This window comes from Dermacentor silvarum, chromosome 2 (genome assembly GCF_013339745.2).
Source record: "Dermacentor silvarum isolate Dsil-2018 chromosome 2, BIME_Dsil_1.4, whole genome shotgun sequence".
In the NCBI taxonomy this organism is placed as follows: Eukaryota; Metazoa; Arthropoda; class Arachnida; order Ixodida; family Ixodidae; genus Dermacentor; species Dermacentor silvarum.
The window spans coordinates 137,224,813-137,247,619 of NC_051155.1; positions in this window are offsets into that span (position 1 = coordinate 137,224,813).

Sequence of the window (22,807 nt, forward strand, 5' to 3'; positions counted from 1 at the left end):
AACATTCGCTTACTATCTAAATTAACGAGCACGTTGTCACGCGTGCATAGGCAAACAGGAACACGTCTCTCGATGACCACGGACACTCGCTGTCTGAACGCTGGCGTGATGAAGAGGGCAGCAGCAGCGAACGAATTCCCCTTCATGCCGCCTCTTGCTTCCAGCGCGAACTATGCGCACGAGAACACAGCACACAGGAAGCCATCAGGTACCTCAGGTCGGATAGCCATCGAACCCACCATAGATTGCCTCCAAGACGGCGCGCGCAGCCGCTGCAGCTGGAGTAGAAGAGAAGATGCGCACTAACCTGCCCCCCCTCTCCTACCACGCGCACATCTCCCCGTTCCCCCCTTGCGCGCATTAGAGGACGGCGCAGCACCCTCCCCGCCTTCTTCCCTTGCGAGTGCGAGAAGTTGCCATCGAATCAAGCCACCATCCTTCTCGTGGTTCACCCTAGCAAGCTTTCGCTCGCACCTACAGCATACAGCGCTGCGGCCGCGATGTTATCGTCATCATCATCTGCCTATATTTATGTCCGCTGCAGGACGAAGGCCTCTCCCTGTGATCTCCAACCCGCCTTTTTCACGGCCAGACGCCGCATGCGTGCGGCCCCATCTCGGGGAAATGTCCCCGAAAAAAAAAAAAGAAAAGCGCTCGTACGCGCACTACTGCCAACTCGTGCCATGTACCGCAGTTGAAACTCCACTGGTAGCTCGACGTCGTTGCGGTACTGAAAGCATGCGTAGCGTAAGACTGCCTTTGGTACTGCGACGGGCTTTCTTGACGACGGCACCGATAAAATCACCGTGCCTACCATCGTTCAACCGAACCCCGTGCAATAGGCCGTCGAACCGATAAAGCGATAGCGACAACGCCTTCGTTGGTATATATAAATAATCGCGCTCAAAATGAGTTAAAGCATGCCTATGAAGTTGAAAGGTTTAAATGCGCAAGCTTCGACCCTCTCAAGCCGTGCACATGAAGTTTGAGCGAATGTTGATTCTGTTCAGCGAAGGTTAGGCCTGGTGCCGTCGAGTTCGCGCACCCGCTACCGGTGGACCTATACTGAAAAGTAAGCAAGTTAGGATGAAGGAAACTGCTTTTAAAGTTCAGTTCTGGCCTGAGCGATTTGAAATAAACTACTCTTCGCTTCGCACGGTGCGTACACAATAAGCTGCAAGCGGTGACACAGCGCTGTGCCCAACGGCTGTGCCAACATCTGTACGTCACCGTTCCCGTAGGCTGCCGCTCGTATTCGCAACGTAGAAGGGTGGGTTTGTACGTGTTGGTATGCTGACACATTTCTTAATTCCTGAGATGTACTGTTTATCTCTGCGTCAAATGCGAAACAAGAGACTGTACATTCGGTATAGCAGCAAAACCAGCCGCCTCGCTCTCAATCCGGACATGCCATTGTGCTGCAGTGGATTCCCAGCCACTGTGGAATAGCCGGAAATGAGTAGGTTTACGCGGATGCAAAAATGGCACACACTGACGGGAAGATTATAGAACTTCCTTTTTCCCGTTATGACACCAACGCCTTGCTACATAATTCCATCAAAACGTCTATGGTGTGACAATGGGACAACCCCGAACATCGGCAAGAGCGCCTCCATAGACTTGACACCGGTTTGCGATTCCGACTTCCACTTCGGATGCGGAGAGGCCAGGAAACACTAATCCATCGATTACGGCTTGGTGTGGCGTACACTCGCAAATACCTTCATAAGATTGGACAAGAACGGGACCCTGATTGTAGCATCTGTCACACTCCCGAGACAATGGACCACATATACTTTGCGTGTGCCCTCAATATGCGGCGGAGCGGAAGGACGCTAAAGCGTAGTGTTGACTGTTTGGACTCCCACCCCTTTTCGGAAGCAAAGGCTTTAGGTGCGTAAAGAAGAGTTGATTCTCTTCTTCATTAGTATCTTCATTGAGTCTCTTCTCTTCATTAAAATCTACTCCTCGTCCTAACAGTGTCAGGGATGGCATCTGCGTTTTTGCGGGAGAACACGGCCTTTGAATGAGCACCTATGTGAGCACAATTTTCTCTAATGCTTTATGACACGCGAAAACTAAGTATGATGAAGTGAAAGAAAAGCGAGAATCAGTAATAAATTAACAGCTCAATATTTGTAACTGGAGCACAGTCACTGTTGAGTAGCTCAGGCGCTCATACTGACTCGTGTCACGGTGGAATAACGCGGCTCATATGAGCAGGTATGTGTGTTTTGTTCGACGTTTTGCCATTTTTTTTTTTTCATATCAGCGATGCACCTTTTCCCCAATTTTTGACGCTAACAACGATCTGTGGCTGTAGATGTTGATGTAAACAAGTGCGCCGCTTTGCTAAATCCCACGCGGAAGGCTGCGTGCTCGAAAACTTATTTATGCAAAATGTCTAAAGAATGTGCAAAAGGAATTGAAAAAATAAAGCGAGGTGCAAGTGCAGGAGTCTGCGACAACAAACTCCAAAGCAGCCGCGCCGGCATAGGGAACTCAGCATGCCTTTATCGGCCACACTATAAACAAAACAGCGCACTCACGCCTGCTCACCCTATATATATAGTTGGTGAGTCCTACATTGCTTCCAGGAACGACATGCTGCCCCGCAGAAGCCATTAATAATTATTTGCGATCCACAAAATGCACAACCGATGCGCACTCAACAAGGGCGCAGGCTCACAAATCAACCGGCGAAAGCCCCGGCAGCACCCTTCCAAAACGTTTCCGGCGGCGTGAGGCAGAGGGCAGCACAGGAAAATGAAAAAGGCGGATTACCCCTGTCTTGCGCTAGCTGATTCCAACTTGCGCCTGCAAATTTCCTGACTTCATCACCCCACGTACCTGGTTTTCTGCCGTCCTCGACTGTGCTTCTCTACTCTTGGTATCCATTCTGTAACCTTAATGGTCCACCAGTTATCAATCCTACGCATTACATGGCCTGCCCAGCTCCATTTTTTCCCCTTAATGTCGACTAGAATATCGGCTATTCCCGTTTGTTCTCTGATCCACACCGCTCTCTGGGTCTCTTAACGTTAGGCTTAACATTTTTCGTTCCATCGCTCTTTGTGCGGTCCTTGTTCTCGAGCTTCTTTGTTAACCTATGTTATGATGTTATCGTACTCGAACTTTATACGGAACATCACACCGATAGCGAGTTCTCTTTAACCCATTAAAGGTACACTTGTAGGACAAATAATAAAAGCTGCCGAGGTTGGCGGATTCTCAAAGCCAATTTTCTTTCACCGCGTGATTCACGAACAGGCCCTCTGCGGGAAATACACGGGATGTCCCGTGTTCTGAAACGTGCTGTTCAGCTGCTAATGTTATGAGATCGAATGGGCTCAATCAGCGCCAGTTCCGTAAATTTCTAAAGGCAACAAAATTTGAATTCGTATACGTGACGTATCATATGGCAGTTCGATGACTGAGCTGCGGAAATCTTTTGTCTCGTTTCTTTACCCTTAGGGAAGACATAGAGAGTTCCTTGCACAGAAGAATCGCCCCGAGCAACCATTTCCCACTTACGAGAGGCTATGGAAATCCCTCTTTTGCGTCTACTTCGCAGACCACATGATTAAACTCGATGTCGGACTGCAAGGACAAGACATAAAAAGGCTTCAGGCCAGAATTGCATTTTTATGAGGAAGAGGTGCAAAATCATAAGTTGGAGAATTTCCACTGTTGTTTGTATCAATCATTAGTGCTTAGGCTAATACAACATTTCCTTCCCTATTTGTGACTAGAATCCTCGGTGATTTGCAGACACAATATTGCGAGCGATTCTCTGACCTTGATGCCAGGGAGGAGGAACTGCAAATGTTCCAAAGCTCATTTAGCTGCGATGTGGATGCACTGTCATATCCCTTTCAATTAGAAGTAATTGAATTGCAGTCAAACAATATGTAAAAGTACAAGTACAGAGAAGAAAATCTAATCTACAATCAATTTCTATAAATCAATTTCTATAAAAAATCAATTTCTATAAATTGCTATAGGCTCTGAACAGTTCCCAGACTTTTCGCACTACCTACCTTTGTAAACAAACTTTCTCTAGAATCAAAAAAAGGCTAGTCGTGATACAGGCCTAACTTATCTGAACGACACGTGACTTCTCTGCTTGTTATTTGCTCATCAGGTTTGGCGCCACAGTTCACTGAGATAGTAATGTCAAAGCATAAAGCATATTACTGACATTAGCCCTCGTTCTTTGTCTTGGCAACGGGACGCAATTCCCATGCATTATAATAGAGTACAATCTGCTTAGTGCCCTGCGCGGCATTTTACTATCGTCACATGCTTCCCCATGCGTACACATGTTATTGTTGTAAAATATGATTATGATAGCGTCAATATGTGAACATTTATTTCCCTCCTGAATTTTTTTGCTTATAATTCTGCTCTACATTTAGTTATTCATATTTTTGTTAATCATCTGCTTCTGACATAATGTTTTGCTATTTGTATCCGTTCTGATTGGTGCCATTCTGATATACTTATTTCAGGGTCTTATGCGGGGAGATCAGTTTTAGGTTCTCCGGAATTTTTAAATATCGCCTGTGGCCGAGAGCATAATGCTTCTTTAAGTTGGTTTTTCGAAGAGGCGGACATTGCTAGCACTGTAAATTTAAACATCTAGTCAACTCAGTAACAGTATTTCACTAAATAACTTCTTAATTAATTAACTTACGGCAAATGTTGCAATTTACGGATTGTATATATATATATATACAGCCGGTGAGCTTGCAATACGTATCCACTTAAAGTGAGTCTCCAGGATGACACCAGTTTCGAGATATTATTTCCCAAAGTGTGGAACGAAATACATGGCCATTACCTTTGTGCTTCAATTCGTAAAAGAGCGTTTTGTTTAAAAAAGTAAGTGGAACAACAGTGCATTTTTACGGCGAGTTTGATGGCACATATCTCCAAACTGGTGTATTTCTAGAAATAGTTTGATGGCGCATAGCTCCAAACTGGTGTAATTCTGGAAATTCATTTCAAGTGGATATGCCTTGCAAGCTCACCGGCTACAATTCGTAATTTGCAATTTATGCCGAAAAGTAATTAAGAAGTTAATGAGTAATTTTTTAATTACTTGAACTTGATTTTCTCGTGCTAGTAATGTCCATCTCTCTGAGTAATCCAGCTCAACAACTAAAACTGTGTTATCCGCAACAGGCTATTTAAAAAAAAATTAAAGGAAACTTAAAAATGATCCCCTAGTATATTGCACACTGTAGTCGGCACCAACATTCTTGAGCGAAAAATGCGACCTTGTGCATTGTGCCTTGTTTCAGTGTTGTCGCACTTTGTCATTGCCGTATGTGCCATTTTGATTCATCTCCTATTCTTTGTGAATATTCTGAGGTTCCTACGCACTCTAGAAGGCCTTTAATTATGCTCGATGTGTTTTGTGTCACAACTATATGTGCTTATTATGTAAATAGGGAGTTGCCACATAAATCTCTTGTAACCATCTGCCTTAGATTGTTCTTTTAACCCCACTTGAAAACCTGCGATGAAAGGCTTACTTTTCAGGGCTTGACAATTTGTTCGATAAGCTATCTAGTAATTTATTTGTGATTCAGTTGCGAGTAACTTTTCAACCAGTTTAATAGGTTCAACGGGGCAAGAAAATTATCTTAGCGTGCCATCCGAAAATGTTTGTGCGCACCCCTGAAGAAATCTCTTAAATAGCTGCTTAAGGAGCAAGGCATTCAGTACGGCAACAATTATTGTTCATTAATCGCACACTGCCAAATGTTGCGAATAAGGTTGCATGGTTGCGATAGCAGAGAACAGAAAGAAGAAGAAAATGTGGCAGCTTTTCAAACGCGGTCGCGTAACACTTCTGGGTGTCAATTTATTAATATAACTTACACCCAACTTGCACGAGTCGTGTTTTCTGGCAACGCCTAAAACGCAAACACTGTCAATGATAAAATATCGCAATACACACGACAAAGAGCAAGCCGATACAACAAAGCTCCCTCTGTCTTGTGTATTGCGGGCTATTGTATTCTTGACAAAGCTACGCCAACTAAGCTACGTTTTTACACGACTGAAAGGTAAGCACTATGCCCACAAGTTAACACGGATTTGTAAATATAGCGGAGTTGTGGTGACGACACAGCAGCAAAACAAAGGACCCTTTGTAAAGAATGATGACGCTTTCTAGACCATCTCAAGGTCCCGTAGCCTCCCAAGACCCCTTGTACATATATTGCACATTGCCTTCATTTCTTTTTTTCAAGTTCACTCGGGAGCGATAATTCAAAATATTTATTATGTATATTTATAAAGTCCGATGCACATGCAACTGTAAAGAAGTCGTTTACTCACATTCCTTCATCCGCTTTCGATAAATTGGACACTAAATTGATCTAGAGCTCTGTGTTTTCACAGACAGCGGAAAGCCGCCTTGAAGTGTATTTTGAATTCTTTGAGATTACGCGAAAATCCAGGACGCAGAAGCAACATGGCAATGTATTACGTGCAGTTACATCTTCATCTTTGCGTTTAGACGATTGAATGAAGTTTTTACCATAGCAAACATGAGCGAGATTGTTACTTCTTCCATGTACATGGAGTTGCAGATTTTGACATCTAACCGTGGTGTTTCATTTAAAAAAAAGTGGCACTTTCGTAACATACCAGCGGACAATAAAAAAACAGCCTGAAGAGCAATTGTGTCCCATAGTTGCATTAGAGTCTCAGGAGCACAGATATCTGCTTGGTGCCGACATAATGACTATGAACAAGCTAAGAAAACTGCGTGCTACCGGGAAATATGAACTAGCTTGTTTGTCAGCAGGAATGTTCAATGTTATGTCTAATAGATGTATCCACGGAGACGTGGCAGTTAAAGCGAAATTGTAATCCTGAAATAATTATTTCGCCCCTTTTCTCGACGTTATGCAAGAAGGTGAAATAAACAAATTAAGAAAGGAAATTATTCAACGAATAATTGGAACAATGTTTTTAGTCCATCAGTACAGTTACCAATGTTTACGATATTGTTTTCATTAATATTTATTTATTGTCCGACTCTCAACACCACCACTGGTCGCCAAACCGGCCCTATAGCCAGAACGTTTATGAGATCCCTGAACTAAAGCATACGTCTTGCCAAGGATGAGAAAAACGTATTTGTAGGAACACCCACAACACTCGCATCCAACTGATTCCACTCACGAATCGTAAACGAAAAAAAATAATAATATGGATGCGCAAATGCGTCCTTAAGACATCTTATTTCTCATGATCATTTATGTGCGATATATACTAGTATGGGTTCATCGTGTAGAAATATTTATTAACGCCAGCTTCATCTAAAAATGAAAAAATATCGCATTTTCTTGTTCGACGAAGTATTCACCTGTGACCAGAACAGCTGCCTTGGAACAGCTGCTGCGTAAGCAGAGACCACAGTGAAGTAGGAAAAGCAAGTATTGTGTGTGTTCTTGAACACTGTTTCATTTGTGGTGTGTCCTCAGTCTGTAGTGATCAGCATTAACCATTACAAAGCAGCTACAGTTAAACCTGCTTATAACGAACCTCCATTTAACGAATTCCTGGATATAACGAAGTTTTTCGATTCCCCGCCGTTACTCCATAGAAGCACATGTATTTGAGACCTCTACGTAACGAAGTGGCAGCGGGAGACCCCCTCGATATAACGAATTTTCCTCTCCGACCACCTAGAGATTTCGCCCCAAATTTTGTCCTTTTTGCGCGAGCAGCAACCGGAAGCACCTTCTCCGCCGCGATGGAATGCGAAGCGAGCGCACGAGTGCGTGAGTGCGTGTGCGAGGCGGCCCTGCATCCCTCGACCCGGCGATCTTGCCGCCGCGGGCGTGACCTTTCCCCCTCCCTTAATTCAAATCTGATCCTGCCGCTTGCTGCAGCTGGCCTAGCCCGCCCAAGCCGGCACTCTCTCCTTTTCCAGCTGATGTTGCCGACGCGCTGGTACACGCTGTGGCACATCAGACTCGATGAGCGCGGACACGCGCTGTCAAACGCTGGCGGCGTGTGGAAGCGCCGCTGGAGAAGCGAGCGAAGTGACCTTCGTGCTGTTGTCTATCGCTTCAACGCGAACTGAGCGCCGAGAACACACAGCACGCAGAAAGCTACGAGCCGCCGACGCACCTACACTGCTAGACTCTGCCCCAACGCAGATCGCTTTCAAGATAAGGCCTGCGCGACCGCGCGCCGCCCCGCTATCCCCCCCCCCCCCCCCCCCCCCTCGCCGGTGCCTCGAGCGCAACGGAAGAAGGCGCGCTTCCTCCCTGCTTTTCTTGCGCGCGCGAGATTTAGACGCGGTCGTCGGCTCCCCTCGCACGTTTTCACTCGCACATACAGCATACGGCGCGCGGCGACTGCATTATCGCCCTTGGACTTTAGGGTACGGCCACGTTAGCGGCAAAAACACGCAGCAAAAACGCGCGTCAGAAACGCGCGGCAACGCGTCATGCCGCGCGCGGCGAAAGCGGCAGGAATCGGAGGGTCTTGCGGCGTGCCGCGCGAAATGGGTTCGATTTTTGCGGCAAATACTGCGTGCCGCGAGATGAAGAACCAATCAAGAGCGACGAGGGTGACGTCACGGAGCCATCACAACCGGAACGCCGCCGGTCCGCGCCAGGTTTTCAATCGACGATCGTCGTCTCTCGCATGAAACAACGAGCGCTCGTGGTGTTGCTCGCCCGTTCGGAGAGCGCGGGAGATCTTATCGCGCTGCAGCGCGGCGAGACGCGTGCCACGGTGGCCTCGCGGCAAGGCGCTGACGCGCGGCAACTTGCCGCTCGCTGCATGACGCGCGCGTTTTTTGCCGCTAGCGTGGCCGTACCCTTATATACGGAATATCTATGAGCCAAACCAATTTTAGGGCCACAACGCGTCATGGACACCATCTTTAATAGCAAATACGGATCTCAAGGGCCATACTTTTGCTGGCGGAAACCGAAAATACGTCATAGTTGTCGCCCCGGCACTTTGGGCGGCCAATGCCATGGTCAAGCCACCAAGCCAAGCGACATGTAAAGTCAAAATGGCCGCTCGGGCCGGCGAGGGGTGGCAGTTCGCAACGTATGATGCGGGAACGGTCCCACAGTTGCGACGCAACAGCGGGGTTACCAATGCATTGAGTTCTGTGGGAGCTGTGCCGGGACCGGTCGAAAACGACGTAACAGCCGGGAAAACGCAGCCCCCGGGAACGTAACAGCGAGGTTCTACTGTAACACTATACGACGCTACGACGCCATCGTGACGCTCGCTCTTCGTTTCCGATGCCTCGCGCTTGTGCGAAACGACACGCGTCCACGCATCCGGTACCTGGTGTGACATTCCGAGGATGAGTGCTTCGACGAAAACGGAAAACGGGTGCGCGTTACAATTGAGGGCGCGTTAGAATCGAGGAAATACGGTAAACGTTTATTTTTCGAATTTTCGTGCCGAACCTGCATATAACGAAATCATCTTTATAACGAAGTTTTCCGGGAATTTGTCAATTTAGTTATATCCAGGTTTAACTGTAATTTACCGTTATTGACTTGAAAGCGGATAATGAATGCATGATTATCCCACAGTCTGTTCCTGACAGCCACAATTTAAGTCGGCGTCGGCGTCATAAAGGGCAATTTGAACTCCATATAGTAATTTATTTAGCGGGATGATGATGGTGTTTGCAAAGTTAGTGTACTTATTTATGTATTAGTGAGTTGGTATATTTATTTCTTATTTTTTAAATCATAAATAATATGTAAACTCCACAGATGTCGTCATTATTCGTGCTAAATCAACTGCTAGGAAGTTCAAATTGTGTTATATAACGACGACCACTAAACTTGCGGCTGTCTGTTCAGCAATAATTTCGCGGCACAGTATTAAAAGCAACGGTCAATTCTGCTATTAAAGATAGACGTATTCCGATGGACCTTTAGGCTTCAAAATTTTATTTGTCTATTCACTTGATGGATCCGTGCATATTTTTCCAAGGCCCTAACGGAAACTGTCATGTCACGTGACGTGACAAAACGTCATTGAATAAATGTACGCACTAGTCTAAGTCTAATTCCGAAATTTTATTAAGAAAAATTGGCGACGATTTGTCTAGAGCGAAAACTGCCATCATTCTTGATTACTGCGGTCGAACCAAACCAAGGGCCTACCCGACCACATGCTCCTTCTAAATTTTAGCTCCCGAACCGAACTGCTGCTCACCTCGTATTTCCTTTTTTTTTTTCACGTTTATATCGAAACTCTGAGTGGGTGCTTACTGGGTATTTTGCGGTAATATGTATGCATTTGTATATATAGTTCTCCACGATGTCTTAGTTATGGCTGCTTAAGGTGTCGTCGAAAACATAAAGCTGCAGGGCGGATCGTTAGCGTCGTGTTATGGACAACGGCACTGCAAAGACGAGACGAAGAAAAAAGAAAAGAACACACACACACACACACCGGCTGCAGTGTGCGTTCTTTTTTTGTCGACATTCTCGGCAGTTTTGTTGCGCTGTTTTCCACAATTTAGGTTTTGTTTGAAAAAGTTTAGAATAGCTCTCGCTTTTACCTTTTTTGTTTACGTCTATATACGCGGAAATAGAAGGGTGTGTAATGATTTCCGTCTGTCGAGAGATAGTGATCGGTCGCGTAGTGCTGATAGGAGGATAAAACCGAGGAGAATATAGACGGTCGCGGTTAAAAGACGGGAGATATCGTAGGTGTGCGCGACCGGTAAGCCGGGACCAGCAAATAGCACTGCAGACGCGCCTGGCTTACGCGCCTCGGTCACCGTACGCCTCTGAGTGTGGACAGGGCGACTATTCTCAAGATAGGCGTTCCTTCGAGGCGACATACTTGCACCTGGCACCACCACAATAACATGGAAGTATGCGAGCGCTTCTCTCTGAAAGTCGTGATTACGCAAGCCAGGCGCACGTTGAACCTGACACGTGCAGGGCCGGTGTAATTTATTGCAGTTCTTTTGTAGCGAGAGCTACATTGGCCGTATTATCGCCGTTTCGCTGTGGTTGGTGGCCGCACCGCGAGCTGAGCTGTTGCCTAGCAACCGCCGCAGCTGGCAGCGCCGCTCGCCGCGCCATCTGGCATGACGTCAGAGGAGGAGCCGGTGCGTTGCCGGCTCCTCCTCTGACGGCTCCCGATGCATCGCCGGAGTAGCCGGCGTTGCATCGAGTATATTGACCCTTTTCGCGGCGATCCCGTGGGCGCTGCCATGTTTGATCACGTGGTGACGCGTCCATTGCTTGCCTCAACTGCCTCCGTTGCCGCCTTGTTTACAATGGAAGTATATGACGCCGGCGCGGCTTAGAAAACCTCTGTTTTCGGAGATATCGTAGACGGTGACTAGGTGGACGACACGAAGCTTTGATCACAGCTTCAGAGAACATGCAAAAGCGCTTTCGGAGCTGATTAAGTTATGTCTAAACGGCGCAAGCAGCGTATATGGTGCTTGTTCTAAAAGCGGGACTAAATAGGTATTCCAAGCTATCCAAGCTTTCTGATTATGAATTCAGTCAGGATTAGTGTGTTTTGCTCTTTTTTCTTTATTCGGCAAATATTTTGAAGCAGTGGCTTGTCAGTTTCTGACTCAGTGAAGTTCTTCGGTGCGGCCACTATCTGATTATTTTCTGCCTAATCGCTCGCGGGTGTGCTCAGTTCCGATAGATTTGTTCTTGCTGTGCACAAGGCTTGAAGCGTAGCTGTTTTGTACATTGTAATACCTTGCAACAAATATATATTACAGCTAGTAACTCGCTTATATACTCTTGTAGACCGTCACGAAACATACAGCTTCGACCATTCGTGCGCCATAGGTGTAGTGTGTCATTTATTCTGCGTATATATACAGTGCGCATATATTCAAGTGTGCGCCCATTCACTTATTCTTCATACGTGGGCGATAGAGTGGGCGTAAGTTTTCCTGCCATTTGGGGCAGATGTGTATAGATAACGTGCGCGAAACTTACTATGACAGGAAGCGGCGCTACTCCCTTTGTCATTGTTTAACGAGTGCACGGTACTCACTCTTGCCGACGTTCTGGGGATGAAGCCCTTTCTTTGAATGTTAGCGATACAAGGCTGGCAGATGAGCAAATTTCTGTATCCTCGAGGAAAGCCGTACATCACGAAGTGCCGGTAACACGTTCGCACAGTTGGAGCAGCGGTCCGCGAACTTAATTGACCACACAGATTCATTCTATTCCTTAGCATGCCAGTCACTATCTTGCAGTCAACTATTGCACACGTCTTCAATCCACATGATTCAATCCAGCATGATTGGAGCACAGTGTGTTAGCGAAAACTCAGTTGCATTTCCGACAGCTGATCGCACAGAAGCAAGGTAGAAGCGGTAATGGTTTCGTATTCAGTGCGCGGTCGCTGAGGAGACGTATGGCGCGCCGCCGTGAGCGCCATCTCGTTTCTCTAAAACAAACTGCTCCGCGAAAAGGGTCAATAGGCGGCTCGGTAGGATTTGTCGGGAGATATGGAAAGTGAGTCGGATAGACTGAAAGAAGCCAGGCTTCGTCGTCGGAACGAATCCAAGAGGAGGCAGCGAGCCGAGGAGACGGAGGAAGAACGAGTCGCACGCCTTGAGAAGCGTCATAAGTACGAAGCGGCCAGGCGAGTGCATTCAGATGAAGATGGTTCGTCGTCTAGTTCCGCATCTCGTGCCAGGGCCGCGGATCAACGACGGAATGAAACCAGGAGGAGGCAACGAGCTGCGGGGACAGGAGAAGAACCGTGCTCGGCGTATCGAACAGAGACGGCAGAGTGATGCAGCTTGGAGAGCGCCCCGCCTAGCCGCCGATACGACGCAGTTGGAGGACGTGAAGGCTCGCCGTGTGACGGACCATGTGATTCGGCTGGCTCAAAGTTCAAGTGCGACGCGCATGTTTCAAACGGACTTTACAGATAATCCGTTTGGATTTGCGTGTGACGTTTGCGAAAGACTTTGGCATAACGTACCGTACCTCTCGCTACGCACACCTAGGCATAACTGAGCTAAGCCACAGCCATTTTTTTCTTCGAGCGCTTCGTCAGTCCGAACAACGCTCCGCCTACGTTATCGCCAGAATCGGCTGGTTGTGAGCGGTGGAGGATAAGAAAGGAATAGTGTCCAAATCCATGACCCGGTGGCGATGGCTCTGGCTGGGAAGCAGAAGCGATGCTCGAAGGCCATGTTTTTTGCTAACTGCAAGCTCCAAAAGCGATTGCGGAGCCGGAAACACATCATAGACGCCATGTTGGAACATCATCTATAGAATCGAGTGAAAGGAATCTCTACATTACACCAGCCCAGGTCAGATTTTGGGCATGCGCGGACCGGCTGTGACTGCTGCCTTTTAGCCGGAGCTCTGATTGGCAGCCGCACTCTTGGCACTCAGGGGCGAAATGGAGACAGAACTGAAAAACATTTCGGGTGACAATTCAGTCGAATAATACCAATGTTTGTCTTGCGCCACGTCGAAAATTGTGCTGTTTGTCCTCGTGGAAGTTTGTATCAAGATCCGAGATGAGGAATGTGTTTTCGCTTTGCTGATGAGGGAGTAATTATTTACGTGGGACGTTTAGTAACTTCATTCTTCTTTAAGCGACATAATTTATTGATGGAGTTTAACGCTTTAAATAAGCACAGTGTTAACGCTGCAGTGGAAGGCTTGGGAATGGTATTGGTCACCTGTGGTTCTTGTTCGATCGGTATGCGAACTATTTTGCTCAATTGGCTCGGTTCAAATGCCGCCATGGCTGGTAATCGAAAGTATGACTTCATGACTTTAGGCCCCACCTCCAATACCAAATATGCTACATATCTTCCTGTCCAATAATTATGTTCACAATATTGCTCTACTTCACAGTGGAGCTTTTTGCTTTTTGCTACTTGAAAGCGCGTTGCTTTCTCTGGCCACGATCACCGAAATGTCAATACCACCCTCGCCCGTCCTGGCCGTCGATGCTCAAGTGACTATTGTGCCACCTTCGAACGGAAGAATCCAATAGGAAATGGGGTGAAAAAGAAATTATGTCATTGTTAATACTATGTAACTCGCAAGCGAGCTAGCTCTTTCGCATTACGCGATGGTGTTGTGGGAAAACTCGCTTGTCGTTAAAATCTCTCACTCGTACGTTGCACAAAAGAAAGAAAGAAAGAAAGAAAGAAAGAAAGAAAGAAAGAAAGAAAGAAAGAAAGAAAGAAGGGCAGAAAAAAAAATAAAAGCAGCCCATGTGACCAAGGGGATAAAAACCGCGCGAAGGACAGGACTAAAGCAGAGACGACGTACACAGCGCTGACAACCAACAGTGAAGATGCATCGCGAATTTCAAATTATATTGTTCTTGTTGTTGTTATTTTAAGAAACCTGGCTTTAGGCATGATTAGATTGTTTACTTTTATGATATTACAATGCGCAGTTATACCCGGTTGTACGAAATCCAAAGAAACGCCATCATTTTGGATGAGGGACACGGGATTGTTCATCACCTTGGACCCACGTGAGAACTGGAAAGTAAGAGTAGTGTGACTGCCGTTATATGAGCGCGCCATGTTTAATGGAAAAGGAAGGAAAACTTACAGTTTCCTTGCAGAAGTTCCGGGGTAGGTTGACCCGCTGATCGGTGAATACATTCAGGAGAAACAAAATTGCGGCAATGCGCGCAGGTGCTGCCAAAATGACCCTCTGGAGGAGCAGGCTAGAACCGTTAACTTCGGCTCACAGTAAAACCGGTTCACTGTCGCTGACCGTATTCTAATGCACTTATTATCCCACATGTTTTGTGGCTTTTGCCTTCGGTGTCATCCTCCGATGCCTACATTTTTTTTTATGCAGCAGTTCACGCGTGGCCAATGATGAACAGCGTCGTTCGCCGTTGAAAAAATTTTGGATGACGCTTAATCTTCGTCTTCAAGAGTGGAACGCGATAGCATTCAAAGATCCCTGACTGCTTCTCACGCTTCCCGGCAACTGCAACTTATGTAACCGTAATGTACCAGGAAACGCTGGCGGCGAACGTTATGCACGAAGGCGAGCGTCCTGGTAGGAACGCGGCCTCTTGCGTGGGCCGACCTTCTGTTATTGTTCAGTCTTTGGACCATGGACCAATTTGGTGTGACCTGCTAGTCAGCCTAAAGGTTACGCGGGATCGTGCGTTATGTTGGCGCTACCACGCGCACCTGTCAGAAAACATTCGTGCCAACGGCACAGCGTTTTTGAATTGCGGCGCTCATAAACAGGTAAAACAAGAGAGAGATAAAAAAAAAAAACAAAGAAAAACGATATTTGCAGCATCTCGCTCTGCATTTGAGCGATTGTAATTCTATAGCAATATGGCGTCCTATCTGTTGATTATTCATCGATTGGCCTCCACATGAATTTCCTCCCGCACCCATGGTCGTCCGTGAACGACCTTACACGATTTGCTGATGCTGCCAACACCTTACTCTGTCCACGGCCGCTGGATAAAAAAAAAAAAAAAAAAAAAAAAAAAGGTTATCCAGCGGCCGTGCTCTGCCTCACTCCTCACGACCTTATGTTCTACTGATTCTGTTTATACTTTTAATGAAATGCATCCGTTAATATGTCACTGCAGTATAATATAGTGCTTATATATGTGGTGTCCGAATCCACGCCCCAGAAACGGGTGCCTCTGAGGGAAAAAAAAAAAACAGATATCCAACTGCGTGCTCAGGAAGCTATAGATGGCGTCTAAAACTTGACGCCTATGACGTGTTTACGGCTCTCACAATCACTTCCGCCGCATACATCAAGAAAAATCGTTTCGAGATATGCATGCTATCCAGAAGACAGCGTCGCTGAGGCGTGAATTTGGACATCAGCTATCGCGGAGCCGAAAACACGTCATATACGGCACGTTTTTGACACGACCTATTACGTACCACTTTCACTTGTCCATCAGTAATGCAACAGAAGAATGACCGTAGTTCAACGCGCAAGGCCCGTTATTAAAAGCCACACTTATTTGGTGTATCTGTGGCATTGCACCCCTATACGAGGACACATATCATGGACTATACAGGGTGTTTTTTTTTTAGCTGCACCAAATTTTTAAAATTAGAAAAATGTAAATTTTGGTCACGTTATGTTTACCATTCGAGTGTACGTATGGGCGGCCTCTAGATACAGAGCAATTTCCGCACATACGTGCGTAATTAGCAAAGTTACGCTAATTAACTTTCTAATTATCAACAATAGGTGGCTATAGCAAATGAGTACTTTGGGGCCCGTCCTCGACACTACCTAACCCAACGATCAAATTTTGAATAGCGGAGTTCATGTGGGAGCTACGCAAACAATTAGTTCCCCTTGGCAGGCAGCTTGAAACTGAAACTGGCCGCAAAAAGAGCGTCTGTGTCGTCGATGTCGCCGCCCCTCAGCCTTTCGTCACGTCTCCGACGTCACCGCTGGTCCGGCCCAACGAGCAGCTTGCGTTATCTCCTTGCTGTTTGCGGCGTTTCAATGCCAGCGGGCCGCCAAATTTACTTCGTCATTCCGTCGGGCGCCACGTTGCGCTGTAGCGCGAACCCCGCTCCTTGGGCTTTTAGATACTGCAGGCACGGCGTCATATTACGTCATATCAGTCTGTAGCGTCGACGGCGAACTCCGCAGATAGCAAGGCGATAACGCAAGCTGCTCGCGGGCCAGACCGGCGCCTACCTCGGAGACGTGACGAAAGGCAGGGGGGCGGCGATATCGACGACAACGACGCTCTTTTTGCGGCCAGTTTCGGTTTCAAGGAGCCTGCCAGGGGGAATTAATTGGTCGCTTAGCTCTCACATGAACTCCGCTATTGAAAATTTGATCGTTGGGATAGGTAGTGTCGAGGACGGGCTCCAAAGTACTCATTTGCTGTAGTCACCTATTATTGATAATTAGAAAGTTAATTAGCGTAACTTTGCTAATTACGCACGTAAGTGCGGAAATTGCTCTGTATCTAGAGGCCGCCAATCGGTGCACTCGAATAGGTAAAGATAACGTGAACAAGATATACATTTTTCTAATTTTAAAAATTTGGTGCAGCTAAAAAAAAAAAAAAAAAAAAAAACACCCTGTATAGTATCGGGACCGGCCCTAACCGCGCCTCTAATAACACTGCCTCCGGGATCCGCTCACAGGCAGCTTTGCTTCGACATCACAAATAAAGGCCAGCGACTCTCTTGTAGAACGCAATCGCAATAAAACACCAGGTTTCGTGGTGTCTTGTCCACTTGCTGACACATGAACGCGAAAAACCATTACCAGCGCGGAAACCTTTTGGTCGATGAGCTCTGTGCGCAGTTGTGGGCCGGAAGAACTAATCGTTGTCGCCAGTTGGTAATCTAGAGAGGGTCCGCTCAGATCTTCGAAACGCTTCTTCTGCAAGGAACGCTGTCGTCTTGAAAAACGCAGTTCGCGCGCATTGCCGAGTGGCAGGCGTGTAATGCACACAGGAGTCCCCACCTATAGCATTGTCTCTTGGTTTATTACTTCCTTTTCCCGGAACATTATACATAACAAGCTTGTTCCTCATCTTCCCTCCACCTCATTTCTTTTTTTTTTTTCTCATGAACGCTTGCATATGATTGCTGAAGACCTAGGATGGATCAAAGATGCACGAGTTCATACGCAGCTGGTTCACACCGCTCGAGGCGCCGCTGAGCTCCAGATTAAGCTTAGCACAGTCGTCTTAGCTCCTGCGAAACTACTGGTTGAGAACATGTGCTCAACTAGAGGTGCCAGGCGCAACCTACGGACGACTTAGCGGGGCTCACAAAATGCTCGAACTTACAGGAGGACAGTGAGCAGACGTAGCCAGTGCATGTATTCTACTTTTAACGTTCTGCGCTTTCGCAGTGCCTATCAAAGGCATGTGAGTATACGCGCGCGATTGGGTCGCTGCATACAAGAGCACTTTTAAAACAACGCATTCAACGTATTGGGGGATCTATCAATTTTGTACATCATTGCGGCTGGCTCGGTAGCCCAGATCGTATTAACATTTCGTTGCTTTTATTTGTGAAAACAGCGTACGCAATCGAAGCACTTGACGAGTACAAGTGGTGCGTTTACACGTGTATTCGGGCTGACGAATTGTCTTAATCTGTACGGCTTTAGTGACACCAGCGTGGTTCTCAGTGAGGTCTGTACATTTGCAAGTTCCGTAGATGCTGCTTTGCAGAGCAGAACGTTTTTAGGCTAGCCTGAAGATTGGAAGATGCATGTCCCACCTAAGAAATGAAAAAAAAAAAAAAAAAAACAAGAAAGGAGCGCAGCTGGTAACGTTGAGGAGTGTATGTTTCATGTGTGCCACAAAGAGAAGCCAGTCGGACCAAAAAGCTACCTGTTAAAGCTTAGCAATGCAATGCTAGGAAGAACATTCGCGGCTTAACCGTGTACCGCAATTCTTAAAGAAAGAAAAAGAAATAGATAAGCGATGCTTTGGTAAACATCGCGTTTTACCATAAGATACACGGTATCTTTCTTTACTGGAATTTCATTTCAATTGCCTAGGAGGCGGATAAGGGGCTTGTGTATATTGCGTTATAGCTCTGCAGCTTTGCCGCCTATCACCAGCGTTGATGCGTGGCCGGTGTACTCTGCTGCGTGTGTGCTCGTGCAGCTGTGACCTTTTTTGCTTCTCCCGCACTTCTCTCTCTCTCGCCTTCATTTTGTTTTGTTGCAAACTCGTTCGATATAGTTGCCATTCTATTTGTAAACATTGGTTCTATAGAGCTCTGTCAATAGGTAACTCTGAAAAAACGCACCGTGCACACAGCGTTCTCTCTCTCTTTCTCGCTTAACATTCAATTAACAAAAGGAAAAAAGAGGGAACGCAGGGCTGCGCTCAATCGCCCAGACGCCAGCGGCAGAAGCACGTGACCGTGCGTCCACTCCACGTCGTTCGAGTGACGGCGGGCGTGTTATACACAAGATGCGGCTCAGCGATAACGGTGTTGCTGCAATCGTGATCGACACGGTTTACCCAGAGGGTTGAGGAGCGCCAGTTCTTACCAAAAAAAAAAAAAAAAAAAACGGCTGTGGCGAACTAATCGCTTTATGAATACGGGCTCGGGTTTGAAGGTGCAGCCAATGAGGCTCCTTTACTAGTAAAGGAGGCATTGGTGCAGCTTGTTATCGTGCTACTGGTACTCAAACATGGCGGCCGCGATGACGTCAGTGGGTTCCACATGACGCTATGACGTCACGCCACGTTGGAGTGCCGCTGATAGGTTTCACAACGCCGGTGGAATTATGCGGACGACAGAAAAAAAAAAAAAAAAAGAGCATGCGCAGCTTTTCATTCTGGCAATGGTCTTCCAACATGGCGTCCTTAGTGAAACCAGTGCAGGCCATCTGTGGGCTTTAGGTCACGTTCTCACTTGTCGTTATGCCGCGCTTCGTTCGCTCGTGCGTTTTACCCTTCTCGCCGAAGTCTGAGGGATTGAACGCAGCCTCACAGTTTGATTCAACACTCTATAGCGGTGGATATAACTATATGCGTGCTCTCACTCCATCCGTCAGAGAGCGCTGCGCGGTCGCGAACCCAGTCGGCGAAGCGCTGATGTCGGATTTGCCCTTTCGGTACTGTGCCAATAAGAACGCTGCGAAGTCTGCAGTCAAACTTTAACGTGCATGCGTCTCTTGCGTAAACTGTTGGTTCGGTCCTTCTTGTTTCTGTGTGTACGCCTCTCTTGGAATTCACGACTTTAACAAGGCATGCGTAGCGAAAGGTTCCACAAAAAGAAGCATAGTTCAAAAAGGAAGGCTTGTTGCTGGCTTAGTTAATTCAGACGTGCCAGTTCTGTCCACTACGCGTTGTCCGAGTTTGCAATACTACGAACGTTCTTCAGGAAGAAGAAGGCTGCGTTAGCCCTGACTGGCACGCCGTGTTGAAATAAACGTAAAGCATTGGTGCGACGATGTTTTCATAAAGATGCGCGACGCACAGACATGCAAATTAGGGTCATTTTCATGTTCATACGTGGCGTCATGAGGTAGCAAACGCGTGTCCTGAAATTCGACGTGCGCTGAAGTACTGCAGCAAAGTCACTAACTAGTGACCTATCTGGCAATTCAGTATAAATTGGTGTAATAAAGCCCAGAGGCTGCTGACTTTGAATTGGTGGTTGCGTAGTTAACACCAGGAGTCTTTTTTTTTAATCCTGTGTTTTGAAACGGGCATGTCGCACCATAAAGCAAAGGTGCCTTTCATTTCACTGGAGCTCGCTCGAAGAAGGCTGCAATGCAAAGCGAATACTAGTCGCAGTTCTGGTCGGGCCGGGCTTCCGACTGCATCGCTCCCCCTCGCGAACCGGGCGTGACCGCGCAAACGCGTCCACAACGTCGAGAGCACGGCGGCAGGCGCTGCTGCCAAACGAAGCGCGCCGAAGCACGCTCATTACGCCTCTATATAGATAATAACGCACCCTCGAAGAAACAACAATACTTCAATGAACAAACGGAAACAGCAAAAACTATACATAGTATACTATACAAGAACTCTTTCTTCGAAAACCTAAAAACATGGAAAACAGGCTGCGTGTGCCCACTTGGTTTCCTGTTTTTCTTCTTTTTTTTTTTCTTGCGGTATAGAGTTATTACCAGTCCATGTCACCTGCATTTGTTTATGTGTGCGAGTGTGTGCGTGTGTGTTCACATAATTTTTTCTTCTTCTTCTTTAGCGCCCGACTGTACAACTGAAAAGTCACTCCTCTCAAGTGAGCGGGAGCGTGTTTCGACATCGTCGTATTAAACCACGCGTCACTCCCCCGTGCCGCTCCCTCCTCCCAATTGGAGCAGAGAGAGAGAGACGACCGCCGAGAAAGCAGAGGGCGAAGGTAAATAGTACATGTTGCCTTCGTTTTTTTGGTTTCGTTTTCGCACGCGGGGCCACGAACACACACGCACACGCGAACGACACGGCGAAAATTTGTTTGCCACACACACCACCACCACCACCACCACCATGCATCACCACCACCACCACCACAGGGAAATCAGGTACTCATAAATGGACGTATGGCTAACAAATCTCACAAGCAGATGATGAAAATTTTTGTGTCCTTCTCCTCTCACTCTGTAGCTGTGTCACTGGATTTTTCTTCCGCTTTTTTTTTTCACTAAAAAAAAAAAAAAAAGAAAGAAAAGCAGGTAGAAGCGGAGAGAGAAGACAGTCGAGCGCGCATGCGCACGCACGACAACACGAAAAGCGATAAGCCGCGGTTCGTCCTCTTCTTCTACTCCAGGAAATAGAGAGAGAACAAAAAGGAAAACAATAAAAAAAAAAGCAAGAGGAACCGCATCGTCGTAAACATCACTACAATGAACACCGGTACGCGAAAATGGCGTTAATCCGTCCACTGGTCCGGTTGTCCATTTTTGTTTTATGTCTGTGTGTTTGTTTGTTCTCGTCGGGACGCACACATACATACACGCGCACTCGCTCACACACGCGCACACGCACAAACGCGCCGCACACAGCCTCGGGGGTCTCGACGGCGGCTGCGTTGTCTCTCTCCACTGTCGTGTCTTGTTTCCAGACGTCGCCAGCGATGGCACTTGCATTCCTCGCTGCCGCTGCTGCTTTGGGGACGTCGCCGCCGCCGACGACGACGAGACGTTGACGCGCAGTCGAGCGGGGGGCGCGTGCGTGACGACGAGCGATCACTTCTTTATTTTGATCTTTTTTTTTTAATTTCTTCCTCGTCATTTTGGACGTCGCTGGAGGTTTCAAGCGAGACCATGGACACGCCCTAGCAAATTTAATTTCACAATGTGTCGACGCCGCGTGCGGCACACTCACTCGCGTTGTGATCATAACTCGACGTCCTATGTCTTTCTTTCTTATTATTTTTTAAGAGGTGTCTGTGACCGGTGTATACCCATAATAACCGCATCTTGTTCTTCACTTGGTTTCGCGTTTGTTTTGGCTCCGGACTCTAGTTGGGGACGAGTTGTGTCAGGGAAATGTGTTCGAAGATGATGGTGCTATATCTACGTTTGCTGCGACCTTAAAATGATGATGATGATGATGATGATAATAATAATAATAATAATAATAATAATAATAATAATAATAATAATAATAATAATAACAATAATAATAATAATAAAGAACACCGCATTAAGTGTTCTTTTTTTACATATTCCGTAATGCCCTTGCGAAAATATATAGGTGGATAATCTCCCCCGCATAGCGCGAATTCAAATGAGTATAACTCGCAGTATTCTTTGTTCACGTTAAGCCTTTGTTTGAACACCGAGAATAAGCAAAAAAAAAAAAAAATCTGTAAGGCTACGCGCAGTTGCCAACTTTTTGATTGGCGAGTGCCCAAGTTTGTTCGCAAACGCTGCTGGTTGATGCCACAGTTTCGGCAGTGCTGGATGATAGAGTGACAGGCATTTCTGTCTTACGACACGCAAATGTCGCAGGGAAGGACGCCGAGTTTGAATGCAATGCAGTATATTATCTTTTTATAATATAATCGACACGCACGCTAAACTTAAGCCCCCTTACCGCCCTCCAATCCTCAGAACATGTCCACCACACTGATTCGACACGTCTAGCTTCCTCTGAGATCATTCACCCTTGTGTATGACACTTCATAAATTCTTCGTAGCTGGACGCGGAGTTTACATCTATGAATAGTCGGGCGATCTTTGTTCATCTGTCAAGAGTGACTGACTGAATCCGGAGTTCTCTGATTAAAAAGGGAGTACGCTCATTTTCAGTTGCTTGCGTTAGAGAGAGTAAGTTTAGGACAGGAATAACCACTAGTTTTATTTTT